Raw genomic sequence first — 18,417 nt, 5'->3', positions numbered from 1 at the left:
CGTAACGCGTTACGGCGCCAGTCTATCTAGCTTAACCTTCCTCTCACTCATACGGCAGCAGGCATAGGCAGGCTCCTCCTCTCTCTTTTTGTAGATTCGAATGCTATGAAAGCGTCGATAAAATAGCGGCTCGCTGTGAGCCTCTATTTTCAACAAAACACGGCCACTAAAACAAAGTGACCAACAAGAGTGGAAGACGAATCTGTGAATTACACAAAAGTAATAAAACTGGCCGGTCATGCGTTGCCTAATATCAAGAGGCTTTATCCAGACTTATAATTAATTATCTAAGGTTAATTAAACCACGTAAATAACCACGAAGGCTGCGAATATTCTGGCAAAATAATTTTCTGCAAATATATAAAAAAATGTTTAACGAAATTCCAAGCAATATATATTCATATTATAAATCTAAAACTTTTAAATTATGACCTTTATATACAAAACTAGCCGTTCCTGACCGCTTCGCTGGACGAATTTTAAAAGGAAGTTAGGTTGGATTTCGAAAAAATGTAGTCATAAACATCTAGGATAAATTTCGCATCGAATGGCGGTAGTTTCATGTCGAAACGATCAGTGGTTTAGGCGTTAAAGAGCCTCAAACAAAGACCATTTTCATTCTACCTATATATAGAAGATAAAGCCCGAAAGTGTAAATACAAATCTCAAAACAAGCCAGATACGAATCTGTCAACCAAATAGCTTCATGAAACGCATTCATCTGAGTCTTTCAAATGTCAAAAAGCATCCACCCAGCGTCATACATTGCAAATCCCCGCCCGTTTATATAAAGTTACAGCATGTTACATTTTCTGTATGCCTCGAGTATTTCCTGCACATTTTCAGTAGTAAAATACAATTTTATACAACATATTATGGACACTTAAATTTATATTTGAGATGAGATTGAGTTTTCTAAAAGCTTTTACCGAAATACATTTTACACTGGTTACTTCCATTTGCTGATAATATAATATCTTTAATCGAAAGTCATTTTCTAGTTTATAATTTAAAATTGAAGTTAATTTTACAACTTATGAAGTAAAAACTTCTTTAGCATCGTTATGATTTGAAAGTCGATGAAACGAAATTGCGATACAGTAAAAAGAAACAGACACATAAATTCATAAGATTTCGTGGGAGATAGTGTGATATAAAGCATTATACAATGTTTTGGTACCAGGCGACATAGTTGATGAAGATATTGTCTTATGTATGACGCGAGTATACCTTAATATATTCTGAGGTCATGCGCATGACGTTTTACTACGTAGGTAAGTATGGTAGCAGTGATAGTAGTGTGTTTCTTAGCGGTTGAAATCATATCCTAGCAACATGTACCAGGACCGTTTAATGTAAATTTTGCATCGGATACAGCGATTCCGTTGATTGAGTTTTTGGACGCCAAATTTAATTTGAAAATGTGCAGCAGTCGTACTGTATCAACAACAAGACTATAAAAACAGTAATTGACACAGTATTCGTAAGATATATGGAACATATTATTAAGACCAAAGTATTTATTTCATACTTTAGTTAGCATAAGCTTCTTGTATCATTTATCGAAAATGTAATACAAATAAAATGTAAATCAAACTTTGTATCACTATGATCATTACTTAAACTTACAATTATCCTCCTTCCGAAATTTTAAATTCGTCTCATTATACTGCGTGGACGAGAAGTTGACGTCCAAAGCTAAAATTTGCTCCCCATTTTTTTTTGATACCTTGAACATTTTCACGAAGCTGGAGCAGTTATCTTGAACTTACGACTCAATTCTAAACTAGTTCCGCATTGTCTAAACTATTCATAGTTCCTTATGTGGTTATTGCAACTGAACTTAAACTAACTAAAACTACTTAAATTAACTAAAAGTGTTCGATAAAATTAGAAAAAAAAATCCTAAACCAGAATTAGGTGAAAAAAGCGGATAAAAGGGGGAAAAAAATTATTATCTCCTAAACTACGCAAAATCGTAGAACATACATAGGGGTGATTCGGATACTCATCACCATGAGGCTTTCAAATTTTAGCATTGGACGTCAACTTCTCGGCCACCCTGTATAGTAAAACCTACAAGAATGAAGTGATTTTGATTTCATTAAAAAACATTAATTATCTACATCATTCTTATTATATTATATCTTACAAGATATTTTTTCTTTGGTGTATAAAAGATTATTAAATCATATTTATTTACAGAATATGGTCTACAATTAAATGAATGATAGACTTATTTGAAACAAATATCATTTCGTCATAAAAGAAGGTTTTGATATTTCTTTCTCAATTTATGAGCATTGTGTATTTGACGCATACCACAACCACTTCATAAAGAGCTCGTATAGACCACAATGATTGATATCAGTAAAGTACACTTCACACAGAATCAACACGACTTTTATCCGACGAATATAAAATTGCACTTCAGATATTTTAATCATGGGATGAAAATCATGCCATGGATTATGAAGCGTAACATTTTTATGGGAAGGCTTTGAAAATCTTATACTCAAAATTTTTGTGTGCCACTAAGGAGGCGGGATCAGTCAGCGCAAAGAACTATATTTCATAATTATATATGTATATTGAAAAAGTAATGTGTTGCTACGATTATTGAGGAAAAAATAGTTTTATTCCGTACTATAACGTTTGTAATCAACTTTAAAACTAATCTTCGGTATAATATTAATAAACAGACGAATAATAATAACTTGACCTACGATCTAGTCAAGATCGCCGGATTTCTTTGGATGAGGGCAGCGCAGGACTACTTTACTCCAACTTTAAATTTAATTCTGCCTGGTGATTCCGTAGTGATAAGGTTATAATATACATATAAAATGATTTTAAAATTAGAATAACTTTACTTCGCATTTATTAATAATTATAATTAATAATAACACAGAAAACGTTTCAATACGCACACTCCAAGTCGCAATCGTTATGAATGAACCATAAAATAAAACCAGTTTTCACGATAACGAGGAATGTTATACATCATAATTTAACGCCATAAATGTATTCAAGGTAAGGCAATTTGTCCCTGAACTAACAATACAACCAGGCAGCACCTTGAAGTGCAATGTAAATATAGCCTCATGTTGTGTTAAAATAAAAGTGTTATGCAAATGTAATAAAATTTAACTCATGAAAATTCCTTCTGGATAAATAACAAACTTTTATATTCCAAAATAATGATTATAAAAATAACGACTTTACACACGTCCTAATTCTTTTAATTTAAAATGTGTATTTTATGGCAAGCGTCCTGATGGAATGACGCTGGTAGCTTGGTCACGAGGATGGGCGCTTGTGTGGGACGCGACTTGCGTCTACACTCTGGCACCTTCTCATGTCCAAGTTACGTCAGTTGGAGCTGGGGCTGCTGTTTCGCAAATATGTTGATCTCAGTGAGTCTTACATCTTTGTGCCCTTTGGTGTCGAGACACTTGACCTGTTGGACCCCGAGGCGCGGAGAATGTCCAAAGTACTATCTTCGTGCCTCAATAGGGCTACTGGAAACCCAAGCGCTGGCAGCTATTTCGGTCCGTTGACCGAAATAGCAAGATAGCAAGGCTGATCAACGGATCAGCCTTGCTATCCAAAGCGGAAATGCTACCAGTATTCTTGGTACGTAATCATAGTTTTATTTTAATATTATCATAGTATTGTAAATATAGTTATAAGATTTGTTTTATACTAAGCATTCAATATAATATTCATAATGATAAGCTTCAAGATTTGTTTTTGATGCAAATATTATGTTTATTAGAATATATTTATTGTATTGTATTAAATTAGCAGTTGTTGGATTAAATAAAAATTAAATTATAAGTTGACTTTTAGGTAGGTGCGTTTGGTGTAATTCGCCGGTAATACATTTCGCATTCTAACTTTTAGACCTAAAATAATTTTCCACTATCCACATTTTAATTCGTGGATTTCAGAGTGAGTAACAAAGCATTATAATATAGATATTTTACGATTGTATTTTGCATTATTGTCGCAAATTTGAATGTCATATAAACAGACTAGGTTCAGGAACGTAGACCGTGCCAAGACTTAGCACAAGCCTTTCCCCGTGCTTGGGCAACACGGTTCTCAGACTGAAATGGCATGTATTGATCGTCGAAGTCGCTGTTTTGTTAACTTTTAATAGTTTTATATTAATAAAAATAAAAAATCCAGATATTCCATTTTAATTTAATTACTGTTTGACTTAGGTATGAGTAATTATTTTCTACTACTAGCTTATAATCATCTATCTTTATGTTCATATTTACCTCAACGTTTGTTTATTTTTCATGTGCATTATGCGTCCCACTTTCTTAGTAGCATCTTTTAGGTCATCCAACAATGCCTAGTCTTGTGTTGAATGTAAAAATTGAAAATTGAGGTGAAACGGATAACCGGTAACTGTCCGGTATCTGGCCTAACCATCCTTGTTTGGACTATCTGGCCGGATACCAGATAGTAATTCAATATCCGGCTGTATTCCGGATAGTAAAATTAATAAAATACTAATTATTTTATACAATTTGTATATCAGCAATAGACATATGTACCTAGATCTAGGATTCCCTATAGTAAGAGAAGAAATAAAAAATCATCTCCAAAGATATATCGAAACGATTTCGAATCACCCTAACATAATGGCCTCGGCCCTGATCAACAGCAACTGTGGTCAGTTCAGTTCACCCGACTAAGGAGACATAGTGTGACTAGCTTGCAAACACATTTTCAAACAACCAACAATTGAGGCACGTGGCTAATGGGTCACTCTCAACTATGGGATAAAATCCCAGCGCAAGTAGATAAAAGTGTTGCTCATTGTTGGAAATTACCAACAGAATTCACAAGTGCAATAAAGAGAGAAGAGAAAAAAAAAATTGACAAGGCAAATCATAGCACAATAAGTTAGGGACATATTATAACGTTCGTTCAAGCAAAGTCGGTTCCAGTAGACTAAAGGATTGTGCTCGGTATGCATAGTTGTTAGTATTATATTACATTCAAACTTTACAAGCCTCGTCTTGTTGAAAATTCGGACACATAGTTTTTTTTATACGAAAAAATTTGATAACCCCTTGGGCTGCCCAACCCTGAACTTAGCCTTGACATGATTTTCTGATACACTCTGTTTATTATAATCATGCCTTTTTAAATAATTATATATTATTTGTTAAGATAACTTCATGTTCTTTAACTGTTGTGACTGTCTGTAATTGGATTTGTAACTGTATGAATGAAACTGAAAGTTTTTAGAACTGGCTATATGTAAATAATATAGTAAAAAAATAAACTAAAATTTTGAAAATGGAACTCTTTGCCATTGTTTTTGTTTACTTTTGTATTTTATTCGTTTGTCACTTGTTTAACGGTTTAGCGGCAAATTGAAAATTGTCTGTAGCACGTCAGCATGAATTTAACGCGATAAAACTGTCGTGCAATGATTTTTATAGCTTTATTCAATAGGAATGTTAGTAAAGACTACGAATGGCTTTTGACAATGAATCCCCATCTCTTGGAACTGTCTCTTCTGTGTGAGGGACGGCTGAAGATAACATCAGTGTTGTGCGACGTATAACAGAGATTGATAAAAGAGTGACATGTGAGCAGATTCGGACAAGCTTAGGCATCGGAATGAGTCAAGTGCACAAAATACTTCATGAACGTTTAGTGATCAGGAAGCTTAGTGCCCGATGGATACCTCGAGAGTGGACGAATGGGGAAAGTGCTTTGCTCATTGGTCATCGCATGCAGCAGCATTATTCATTTATGTATATTACTAGTACCATCATTGATATTATATAACATTTCCATTACAGTTAAGATTTTAAGTAATTTCCATTTGAATCCACAACCGGCTTTGGATGTTGTGTATCTTTTGCCCACCCGTGCTTCAGTATCTCTCCTACGTAAACTATTTTCATGAGGCTAGTATGTCCCTTGGAGTACAAGCCTCAACATATTCCGATGGCAATTCCTCCAGATGGTGCTAGCTCTTTACTCACTGCTTTTGCTTAGGACATGAAAAGGTGTATTATCCTTTTCAAGACGTTTTTGAGTATATCTATCAGTACCACATATTATTGGTTCTATCCTAGTTGAATCAATTTGTATTCTAGTTGCATTCTATTCTACTGTTTGACTTAGGTATGGGTAATTATTTTCTACTACTAGCTTATAATCATATATCATTATGTTCATATTTAACTCAACGTTTGGTTGTTTCATGTGCATTATGAGTCCTACTTTCTTGCTATCTTCTTTTAGGTCATCTAACAATACCTATATGTCTGTAGGTATTTGTGAGGAAATGACTATATCGTCTAAAACTTTGGTTGGTAAAATTCTTCTAATCATATTGAAAACCAAGTTTTCAAATTGTATACTTAAGTGCTAACTTAATCACCCTAACATTTTATTACATTAAAGGTTCAAAACACAACAGCGACGAGCAACTTAATGCAGCCCTCAGGAATTTTAAAGCGAAGGAATTCTTCAACAATGTTACGTGAAAATCATCAACAATACGATCTCTGGGATTATGAGCGGCATCTTTATGTTGCCCCTAAAGTAATTGCAAGACTCATGTCGTGAAATGAAACAGCAGTGAACACTGAACAGAAATATCTCGACTAAGTGTTTGGCTTTGGTATAGAGAACAAGCGGTAGCGATCAAAACAATAAATAGTGCCATTTCTGTACCATTTCATTTTTTTAAATATTTGTAATAATAACTTTTCTGACTATTACTACTTGTTAGGGAATCTAATAAAAATACATAAAGAAAATGAAGTCTTTTAGAAACAGTTTAATTAAACTTGAAAAGAACCTTAGTTATATTTTTAATATCACATAATATTTTTTACATATTGGTTGGGGATTGGAATTCCAAATATATTATAATGATGCATGCATAAATACATTACGCATAATGCATGTTTGTATATTTGTGTAAGTGTACAATATATAAGTATTTTTAATTATTCAATTATTAGGCTTATTTGGAGTTAGATAATTGGGCCAAAAGTGCGTCATAATAATTTATGAAAAAGTAACTCTTAAGATATTTCATACGTTCTACACTTAAACATTGCAAAATAATTATTATTGTATGAACTGGTAATGAGTACATAGCTCTTTACTCATATAAGGCCTGTATAAGCTTATGAAAATATATTACAAAATAATGTATTAATTCACATTAGTTACATCAGTTCTAGACTTCTTCCAAATTTGTATATTAGGCTAATCAAATAAATTCAATTAAAAATTATGAAATAGCTTAAACTAAAATAAAATATAATAACTCCTTAAACAATCAATTGGTCAAATGTTATCCCGCCCTAGTTATCTTTCAACGCTGGAGCTTCTCATTCAGACCATGCTAAGCTTATCCTATAGAAACACTTCAACTACAAAATAGTTTAAACTATTTGAGAATTGTTAAATTAGTTACTTTCATCGTATTAGCATGCATTTTAAAATATCTTGATAAGTTCAAATGCCAGCAACTCTCCAATGATTCCAGATAAGTTCCAATAACAGAGTATTACAAAAGAATATCAATAAAAAGAAATGATCACAATCAATTGCAGCTACGCCGAAATGCCTGAATTGATTTTAATGAAATTTTCAAGCAACCATCAGATTCGTCCAGCAACTAATCCTGTGATGGGTAGAAATTGGGATGCGATAGGAGCATCAGATGTAACTTTTTGTTCTTAATTCATAATATCTAAATAAATGCGAACAATTTGTTTGTTAGATTCACTTTCACACCTTAATTACTCAACCGATTTTCATGAATGCCGTTCTGTTCTGCCCGTATGCAGAACAGAATAGCATATAAGATATAATCGAAGTTAATCATAGTCCCTGAAGAAGAGAGAAACGAAATTTATGTAGCAGTGGGAGGCTCCGTTGCAGCGGAGCCTTTATAAATATTATTGTGTTTCGGTCAGAAGGGCGCCATAGCCAGGAAATTACTGGGCAAACGATACTTAACATCATATGTCTTAAGGTGAGGAGCGCAATTGTCATTACAATTGCTCTAAATGGCCTTTTTTTGCGCTAAGTGAATTTTGCAAGAATCCTGAGTGGTCCTGTGCATTGTAATGGGCAGGGCGTACCAATTACCATAAGCTGAAACTCTTGCTCGTGTTGTCCCTTATTGTCATAAAAAAATGTTAGGCTCACTTAAAACGGCAATAGAAAGCTTTAGAACAAAGAGACAGAATATATGTAACAAGTTGGATGAAACAAAATTCTTTGTTTGTCGATGGTCTTGTTAGAAGGGAAGTCTTTGTTTGTCAGAAGCTAATCACTACATATTATAAATCAAAGTCCTCCGCCGCGTCTGTCTGTCTGTCTGCTCACGATAAACTCCAAAACTACTGCACCGTATAGCTTGGTTTTCGAGGAAGGTTTTAGTATATATGATTTGTTAACTTTTTATATAAATTTTCGTATACGTTAACGATATTTGTTGGAGGTGTCAGAAACATTTTTTTACGTTTGGGAGCTTTCAACCAAAACGCTGTTTGAGCTAGCCCTTGAGATATAACAGAATAATGTATCGTGGAATTGTGTATTTTGTCTAGGAATACAAAAAATTCCGCAAGGGCATATGTCCACCCCTTAATAAAAACATACTACATATATCCATGTTAATACTTTAAAAAATTTACAATTATTATAAAGTGATAATGTAAAAGTTTTAACAAATACGATTCAGAAACACTTTAATGTTTAATTTTGAAGTTATTTAATTTGATTACATATTTCCGATGGCTTTAGACTACATTATAGACCAAATACCTACATAATTTTATTTATTGACAGAACAAAGTCTGTCGGGTCAGCTGGTAATGCTATAATGATCACCCACGGTGAAATGTGGTGTTGAGAATCTTTAATAATCTTCAAAATAGATAGTCTTCATCCAGTACCTAGACAACACGGCAATCCAACGGAAATTGATCATTTATCAAAAATGTATAATATTTCTTTTATATCATTAAATACATCATAATGTTGATAAGACTAATGATAACATAACGACAGCTGACACATTTCTTGCGTCTGTAATATCTAAGCTTGTCTTGATGTGGTTTGAATTAGATTTGCTTGTTACCATTATACAACGTCGGTGACATCAAAGACAATGGTTTTATAGCATGATGTTCCTATAATTTGCCGCAAATACCCTTAGGTTCCGACTAGAGATTACAATGACGAGCTTTTTTGTACTTTTAGGGTTCCGTAGCCAAATGGCAAAAAACTGAATTTATATTATATTATTATAGATTGGTCCGTATGTCAAAGCCAATTTTTTCCGAAACTATAAGAAGTGTACTGTTGAAACTTGGTAAGTATTCTGTGAACACCATTAATATTTTCATACAAAAATAGAAAAAAAATTTTTTGTGGGTTTCCCATACTTAGAACTGAAACTCAAAAATTTCTTTTCATCAAACCCATACGTGTCTATGGATAGGCCTTCAATATTGAGGTTTCTCATATCATTTTTTTCTAAACTGAATAGTTTGCGCGAGAGACACCTCCAAAGTGGTCGCCCCCCACACATACACACACATTTTAGCTGTAACTTCTAAAATAAGAGAATGGTAAAGTTTTATTTAAATCGTATTATCAATAACTTAATTGAAAAAAAGAACACTATTATTAAAACATCGATCAAAGTTACAACGAACTATAAGAACCTTTACATTCTGTTACTTGCTGCTACGGAACCCATCATGGGTGAGTCCGACTCGCACTTGGCCGTTTGTTTTATAGAATTGCATACTCAAATGTTATCCGAGCTTTAGTGGTATCTATGACTCCGATTGGGAGTTCGTTACGGTCTCCCACACAAAGGGTTCCGAATTGGTTAGGAAGTTTTTTTTGATGTGCATAGTGATTTCGGAATTAGGCAATTCATTTCATTCATTCTGTTTAAGAATGTGATTAGTTCCTAATTATATCGAAGCCCCATTAAGGCTGGGGACCGAGCCAACGAAGGAATCGACCGGAGCTAGGTTAGCTTTCTCGCACAAGATCGCCATTGTTTTAATTCATAATTAGACGGATTTTTAATTTATTACCAACATTATACAATTTCTTTACAAAAATAACAAAACTATGTCATGTTAAATAGTATTGGTAAACAGTTAATAATTCTTAAGTCAAAATTAGAGGTACTTTGGTGATTTGAAGTTGAAAAAGGGTATGAAAGTATGTATGGACGTTCGTCATTATCGAAGATGAACCATAAAACTTTAAATTTCGGCAGTTTATATGAAGTAAGTAAATAAATATTTTGTCTATCGTTTTTAAAATTTCGACCTGTGTATAGATGTAATAGGGGATGAAAACTCGTTAACTCCAGAATCGATTTTGATTATAGTTGGTACAAAAAAAGACTAGACCTTGGTAAAGGACATAAGCTACAATTTTTTGTAAAAAAAAGGGCATAAACAGGTTGAAATAAGGGATGAAAGCTTAGAAAAAAAATGATTTAAGCACTCGATAAGAAGTAATTTATAACCATTTGTTCAAGCATATTTGAAACATTTACCTACATGGGGATGAAATAGGAGATTAAAGTTCGCAGGGAAATACTATTAAAGAGACTGTCCACAACACAGTTCCACAATGACGAGGGATATCCGCTGTATCATAGAAGAGCGCTGAGCGGGCGTAAAGAGCCTTTTTAAAAGATTACGTGGTGTATTATTTGCAAAGTATCCTAACAAATAAAAAATGCTGCCGATAGTAACTATTCCACGTAGACGAAGTCGCGGGTAAAAGCGAGTAAGGCATAAATGTTTGTTAAACTGTTAAAGTAATTATATATACTTGTTATTATTTCATCATAATAAAGGTATATTTAATATACTTTTTTTTTACAAATCAATAGATATAGCTCGCCTTGTCATGTTGCGCGTGCGACACAAGCACATCTCACCTACAACTATGTAAAAACCTACCTTGGCTGAGACCGACTTCAAAAATAAAAATAATTGTAATGGGACAACACAGGAAGCAAATTTTTCAGTTTTCAAAGTTTTCCAGTTTAAAAAAAAAAGAATCATTAAAATTGGTTCACCCAGTCGGAAGTTTTGAGGTAACAAACATAAAAAACATACCGGCGAATTCAGAACCTCCTCCTTTTTTGAAGTCGGTTGAAAATAGTAAAAAATATAATATTACAAAGTACAATTTCTTTTGTTAAAACTATAGTTAAGAGTGGATACAATGCTGTACATTAATTACTCTATCGTTGCTTTGAATCAGATAATGCAGCACCGACTATTATTATACAGCAACATTAAAATTGTAATTTACAAAAAGGCTTTTACATTTTGCGGCCTTATAATTACCGGTACAAGTTTGTCAACTTGCTAAGTAGAGCATACAATGTAGGTACTGAAATAACCCTGGATTCGGAACTATGAATACAGGCGTAGAGTTTAAATTTTAATGTGACTTCAAGTTTTTGTGGACCGGCTTCATTAAGCTGGCCAGTCAAAGAAAAACTGAAATTGTCATTTCAGTTTAATAGTTTGATATATTATACCGCACATTTCAATTGGAGCCTTTGCATTATTCAGTATGAAATCTAGTTGTGCTGATTTTGTATGGGTTAAATAGTAATTTTGCTTATTATGACATTAAGGGACGAGACGAGCAGGATGTTTAGCTGATGGTAATTTATACGCCCTGCCCATTACAATACAGTACAGCTCAGGATTCTTGCACAACCCAAAATTCTGAGCAGCACTACAATTGCGCTCGTCACCTTGAGACATAAGATGTTAAGTCTTATTTGCCCAGCCATTTCACTAGCTACGGCGCCCTTCTGACCAAAACACAATAGTGCTTACACACTATTGCTTTACGGTAGAAAAAGGTGCACTATACAGCGTCGGTGACATCAAAGACAATGGCTTTATAACATGACTAGCTTTTGAACGCGATAATCGTCCGTGTGGAGATGACGGATTAAAAGATGGAGATCGATTTTCACGTCTCTAAACTCAAAAACATATGACTTTCATACAACCTTCGACACCTCCTTTCACCTCTTTTACGGTGGGGGATTTCATAGCATCCTTTTTTCTTGCATTTGCCCCGCCCCACACATTTGTTACTTTGGGCAGCAATTATTATTTTTTAGAAAACTTAATTTACAAATAATATACATACAAACTGCTGTGGTTAACTGAATATTTATTTCTTTATTTTATATTAAAATAGGCACCGTTGTGATATCCTTAATCTAGCCGGAATCCTGTAGAAAAGAGCCTCCAACTGGCGTTTATTCGACTCTTATTAAGGTTGGCAATGCTCCTGTGATTCCTCTGGTGTTACAAGAGAGTTTGGGCCCCCGTGAGCACCTACCATCTGGGGACAAACGAGGTAATATACGGGATATTACCTCGTTTGTCCTCCCGTTCCATGAAAATGTCAGATGACAAAATATCTCAGCTGTCAGCAATTATATACGACACATTTACTTTGACTTCCCCTATAGCCCAGTGGTTAGTGACCCTGCCTACTGAGCTAGAGTTCCCGGGTTCGAATCCGGGTAGGTAGAAACATTTATATTAATATAAATGTTTCTACCTACCCGGAAATCTTAAGATGAATATGAATGTTTGTTTCCGAGTTCTGGATGTTTATAAGTATTTATGTATTAAGTAAGTATATTGTTTTAAATATATCATTGTCTTGTACTCATAGTACAGGCTATGCCCAGTTTGGGGCAAGATAATTTGTGTTAGCGTGTCAATATTTTTATTTATTTATAATATTGTTACAATAAATCCTTGAATCTACAAATAGATAATTTGAATATGAAGTGGCCATTACCTACACAGATGATAAATAATAATAACAAATCAAAATGACGTAACGACTTGTCGAATGTTTATAGAACCAGTTTGGTAAAGGTTAATTTTACCATTGAAACAAAATTTTAATGTGACTTCGCTCGAATCCATAGTCAGCGTATAATTTCTGCGTAAATAATATTGCCCCTTTCAATTAGAGGGTGGAAATTTATTAAAATATTTACGGCAAAAGATATTTTTATGGAAATGTTATGACTATTTATTTCAAGCTACTCAATAATCGCCTTTATGACCCAGTAAGCTTCTAATACCTATATTTGAGAGCAAACAATTCATTCAACCAACTGAAAGTGAGCCGGTACAGGATACTCGATTTTATAGATATTTTTTTAAAGTCTTTGTTAATGTTATTTCACGAGTAATTAAACAGTAAAAGACGTAAAAGTTTTTTTCTCAAACCTCTTCTTTAATACTTTTTGATGTCAATGAAAGCACTATCACAACTTCACAAATGGCACTCTGGGAGAGAAGAAACGGCGCAGGAAACCCTTTCTGTTTTTTTTTTTTTCGATTGCTATAAAATAATGATGACACTATTAGTATAATTATATATTATACTATATTACTCTTAATATACCAGCTGTTTTAGAACCAAATGGTATTACACGCCGCGATGGCAAGCGTCCTGATGGAATGACGCTGGTGGCTTGGGCACGGGGAAGGACGTTGGAGTGGAACGTGACTTGCGTCGACACTCTGGCTCCTTCTCATGCAATCCAAGTTACGTCAGTTGGTACTGGGGCTACTGCTTCGACTGCCGAAGACAGCAAGTGTGACAAATATTTCAGTCTCAGTGAGTCATACATCTTTGTGCCGTTTGGTGTCGAAACACTTGTCCCGTGGGGCATGTTGTGTTGGCTAAAGTTTTGTATTACATTATCTAGCTAATAAGTTACGTCAGAAACTGTCCGATCGCTAAGATATACCGGCCGTTAAGTAGTCGTATTACAAATTAAGTTAAGAAAAGCCGACCTATAAGTTACGAGTATGATCTGAGCTTGAAGGTTCGGGCAACTGCAGCCGGTAATCGATTCCACAAAGTGGCTGTGCGAGACTAGACATTTCTCCTAAAACTTCCTTACAAAAGTGTTTTTTTATGACAATAATGGATGAGACGAGCAGGACGTTCAGCTGATGGTAATTTATACGCCCTGCCCATTACAATGCAGCGTCGCACAAGAGTATTGAAAAACCAAAAAATTCTGGTGGATGTAAAGTCTCATTTGCCCAGTAATTTCACTTGCCACGGCGCCCTTCAGACCGACAGTAATGCTTACACATACATCATACTGCTTCACAGCAGAATAAGGCGCCGTAGTGATACCCATAATCTTGTCGGCATTCGGTGCAAGGAGCCTCCCACTGGTAAATATAAGTAAAAGTAAAGTGTATAAATATCCCTCAAAATCTATTTTGTACCTTATCAAGCCTACGAGAATTAGATATAATTATTAAAATATATTTACAACGGTCTTACACTGCCTCTGATGTTCCCACCATTAAGCAAACAAAGCCTTAAAATAGATGACTTGTTTCAGAAACAACAAATAATCCATTCAAACCGAATAAGTCATTATAAAACCCACATTTCATCACACAATGTATGGAGCGGTGATATCAAAGGAAACCGGATTGTATTTCGTAACATCCAAGATAGAAATGTAATCGATAACAAATCTATCTTAATTTTTTCACTTAAGTTTAATGGAACATTTAAATAAACATTACTTCTTCGTTTCGTATTTTCTTTTGGAAACATGTTACGTAATTATCAAGATAAAATTCGGAGTTAGATGTTACATATTTGATGTGAGTTTCTGGGTGACAGAATTCCGCTCGGTGTATGACACGGTAAATATGGGTTTGCTGTTCACTTTTTGGAAGTGAAAACTTGTTTAGTCGTGTTGTTCACTTTTCGGTAGGGGAAAATCTTAGGGATTCGCGTCTCCGACATGCTCATGACTGGTGCACGCGATAAATAAATAATTCACAATATATATTATAGCTAGACACTTATTGGATGGGTGAAATCTCGTGAGTTCGCGTCACCGAAATGCTGAAAGCAGTATATCTGTAGCTATACAGCTGACGTATTGCGCAACATTAGTACTGTTTATATCTAATAAGTGAAATTGAATTGATTTAGTGAAAAGTTGAATGTGTATATACTGCGCATTGTTGAAATAGTGTTTTTGTTTGATTATTATATTATTGGAAATAAATTTTAAAAATGAATTGAAATTAATAATGCATGAATAATAATACTAAAAGTTTTAAGCTTTCAGATTTTTCAAAATTTTTTTTTATCCTCAACAGTTAAATATACAGATATCTGAAAGTCGATAGATGTGAAAACTCGTTTTCTTTTTTTTACACGTGAAGTAGCACATAAGATTAAAGATGCGTTACTATTCTTTCCGGTAGATGCTCAAAAATAATAATAATGTATCATCTTATAGATGCTATAAGGGTTACAAAATTTATGTGTATAGGATTTAACCTTGAGCGTTGAGCGATTGTACCCTGAAAATGATACGCGCGTATAGTTTCCGAACCCTGAAAATTCAATAAAAAATAAAACCGTTATATACTTATATTATATGGAGCTAAAGTTTATGACTTAGTGAGAATTTGGACTTTAGGTTATTAAATACTTTTGGCAATACTTAATAACACATGGCTAACAAATACTTGTTGATTTAAATACTAGTCCGGTCAATTTAGACATTCGAAGTTACAAAAAGTCCCAACAAGCTGAAAATCAGTGAAAATGTATTACGAAATTGAAAAGTATTACGAATTGTTAATAAACGTTTGTGTGGTAAAGGTTACTATATAGACTATACTATAAATAACTTTCTTAATGATACCACAGATTGGGAATGGAGCGACCGCCCACAGGCTATTAAATAATTGTAAATTGTACGATTTTACACGGTTAAAATATTTTTATAAAAAAATAAGCCCGCTGAGTTTGTTACGCCCGTTCTTCTCAGGTGTGTAGCATACGTTTTGGAATGGGTGGTAGTTTTTGACTTTCAATAAGTGATATATATAAATATTGAAAGATTATTATTTATTATTCAATCATGCCAACACGGCAGAATAGATCGCAATTAAATTTAACACACAGACCGATTATTAACCGGATTAATTGTTGTGTTTAATTTATTTATTTACAAGACCATTAGCTCAAACCAAATTACAATAAAATAAGAATATTTAAATCATCTTTCACTATACAGGAAATCCGTAGGAAAACTAGAGTCATGGACATAGCTCAGATGGTAGCGAAACTGAAGTGGCACTGGGCAGGGCACATAGCTCGACGGACAGATGGCCGGTGGGGCAGTAAAGTCCTCAAATGGCGACTACGTACCGGAAGATGCAGTGTTGTTAGGCCCCCCACAAGATGTACCGATGATCTGGTCAAGAACGCCGGAATTTGTTTGGCCAAAAAAATCTAGGTTCTTCTTAATCTAGTAGTAGGTTAGACCACCATTTTATCTTCTTTTTGAGTTGTTTAAATTAATCTTAAAAAAATTTAGCTGGATTAATACCTACATAGGTTAAAAATAAGTTTGCTTTTTTACTTTTATGTCAATGCGGACGAAGTCGCGTGTTTCATCTGTCAGAAAATACACGTCACCTCACACCTCACCACAGATTATGTAAATTATAATATTACCTATAATTATTACTTTTAAAATAAAAAGTGAACATATATTCCAAGTTAAGAAAAGATCACAATTGCAAAAATACTAAACTTACATTTAAATCATGTTCGATTCGGGCAAAGCTTCGAACGAAATACGTAGATCGTACATCTAATGTGAAAATATCCGTAAAATTACGTAAAGCCGTTAGCAAAGCTGAATTTATCGCGCGCCGAAATTATTCGAGTATAACTCCAATAGAAAAATATTGCAAAACTTATACGTAAGTTACGAGGTTACACGTTCGAATATCACTACATAAAACAAAGTCTTTCGCCGCGTCTGTCTATCTGTTAGCGATAAACTCAAAAACTATTCCACCAATTTCCATGCTATTTGCACCAATGGATAGCGTGTTTCTGGGGGAAGGTTTTCATATATATATTTTTTAATTATGTATATATTTTTGCATACATTAACGATATTTATTGGAGGTGCTGGAATAAAATAAGCCGTCTGGGAGCTTTCAACGAAAACGCTGTCTAAGCACTTTGAGATATAACAAAATAATGTATGGTGGAATTGTGTATCTTATATAGTTATATCATATATCCGCGATGGCATATGTCTATCTCTTAAGGATAACATACTATATTCAGTTTTATAATAGTTGCTGTATACACAAATACGATATTAATATTATGGGTTTCTTACAACATACTATTATAAAATTTCAGATTGCTTTAGACTACAATATTCCCGAAATGCTTAGGTACATCATATTTTTTCTATTGAAAAAACAGCGTCTATTGGGTCAGCTAGTTAATAATAAAATACAAGTTCCAAGTACGTATAATATATACGACATAAATAAAAATTTAAATCAAATACTTACGCAATATCCAAATAAAAGTATCCACGAATGTCACAGAATAAGTATAGTGAAATAAAACATAAACACGAATAAATCCCAAAAACTTTGCGGTCACAAACACGAGAACTGTCAAACAATAAATGTTAGAACTAGTTTGTCACGAATGACGAAGTTTGATGAAACACACTACGCGACAGACCGTGCGTGTTCACGTACAACTCGGTTCCGACTGTTCTACGTTCCGCTGCTTCTCGCTAACAGCGAGTCAGCGACTTGCGACTTGCGAGCTTTTCAAACTTACAGAGTAATAAATATACAGAGAAAAAGTGAGGAAATTTTGTAATGCACACCTTCCCTGATTCTTAATAAGATGTATAAGGGTATTTAAAGTGATAGTCGTAAATTACGTACATATCAGACAAATATACATTTAAGAAAGTCAAAATAAGAAAATTTAGGTAAGACATATATATTACTATGTTCTTTCGAAACGCCAGTTTAACTTTAATATTTAAATTGTTTTACATTAAGTATTGTTTTATATATATTAATATAACTAAGCCTGTCTTATATTAAAGTGATTGCTTCTTCCTTAAAATATACACATAAATAAGATATACTTATTATTAAATCTCACCCATTTTTGGAAACCTATAAGTTATTTTTTTTTACTATTTTTAAGGATAATCTCTCTTCTATTGTTTGCCACATATGAGATCTTGTGTAGATTTTTCTTCCTATTATAATAAATTAAGATCAAACTCAAGAAATCTCATAATAATTTATAAGGTGGTTTTGAGGACTTTTGAGGTGAATTTAGCCTTAGCTAAATTAACTCCAGTTACTTGTTGGTTTCGGGTATTAAAACATCGTCGAGAGAGCCAGACTCCATCATTCTACCAAACCCGGTTGACAAATGAACTGCACTCAACTTATAATAGCGTCATCACAGTAT

The 18,417-nt window shown here is 33.8% G+C and overlaps 1 protein-coding gene across 2 annotated transcripts in view; it reads right to left on the bottom strand.

Moving 5' to 3' along the window:
- The window catches only part of LOC126970239 (hemicentin-1-like), a 138,357-nt gene extending 120,656 nt beyond the window's left edge, over nucleotides 1-17,701 (bottom strand). For both annotated transcript variants that reach the window (XM_050816046.1, XM_050816048.1), the window contains exon 1: nucleotides 17,484-17,701. The gene's annotated coding sequence lies outside the window, so the exon portion shown is untranslated. The remainder of the gene's footprint in view (nucleotides 1-17,483) is intronic.
- Between the last annotated feature and the right edge of the window lie 716 nt (nucleotides 17,702-18,417).

This window comes from Leptidea sinapis, chromosome 20 (assembly GCF_905404315.1).
Source record: "Leptidea sinapis chromosome 20, ilLepSina1.1, whole genome shotgun sequence".
NCBI classification, from domain to species: Eukaryota; Metazoa; Arthropoda; class Insecta; order Lepidoptera; family Pieridae; genus Leptidea; species Leptidea sinapis.
This window is presented reverse-complemented; position numbering and strand designations above follow the sequence as displayed.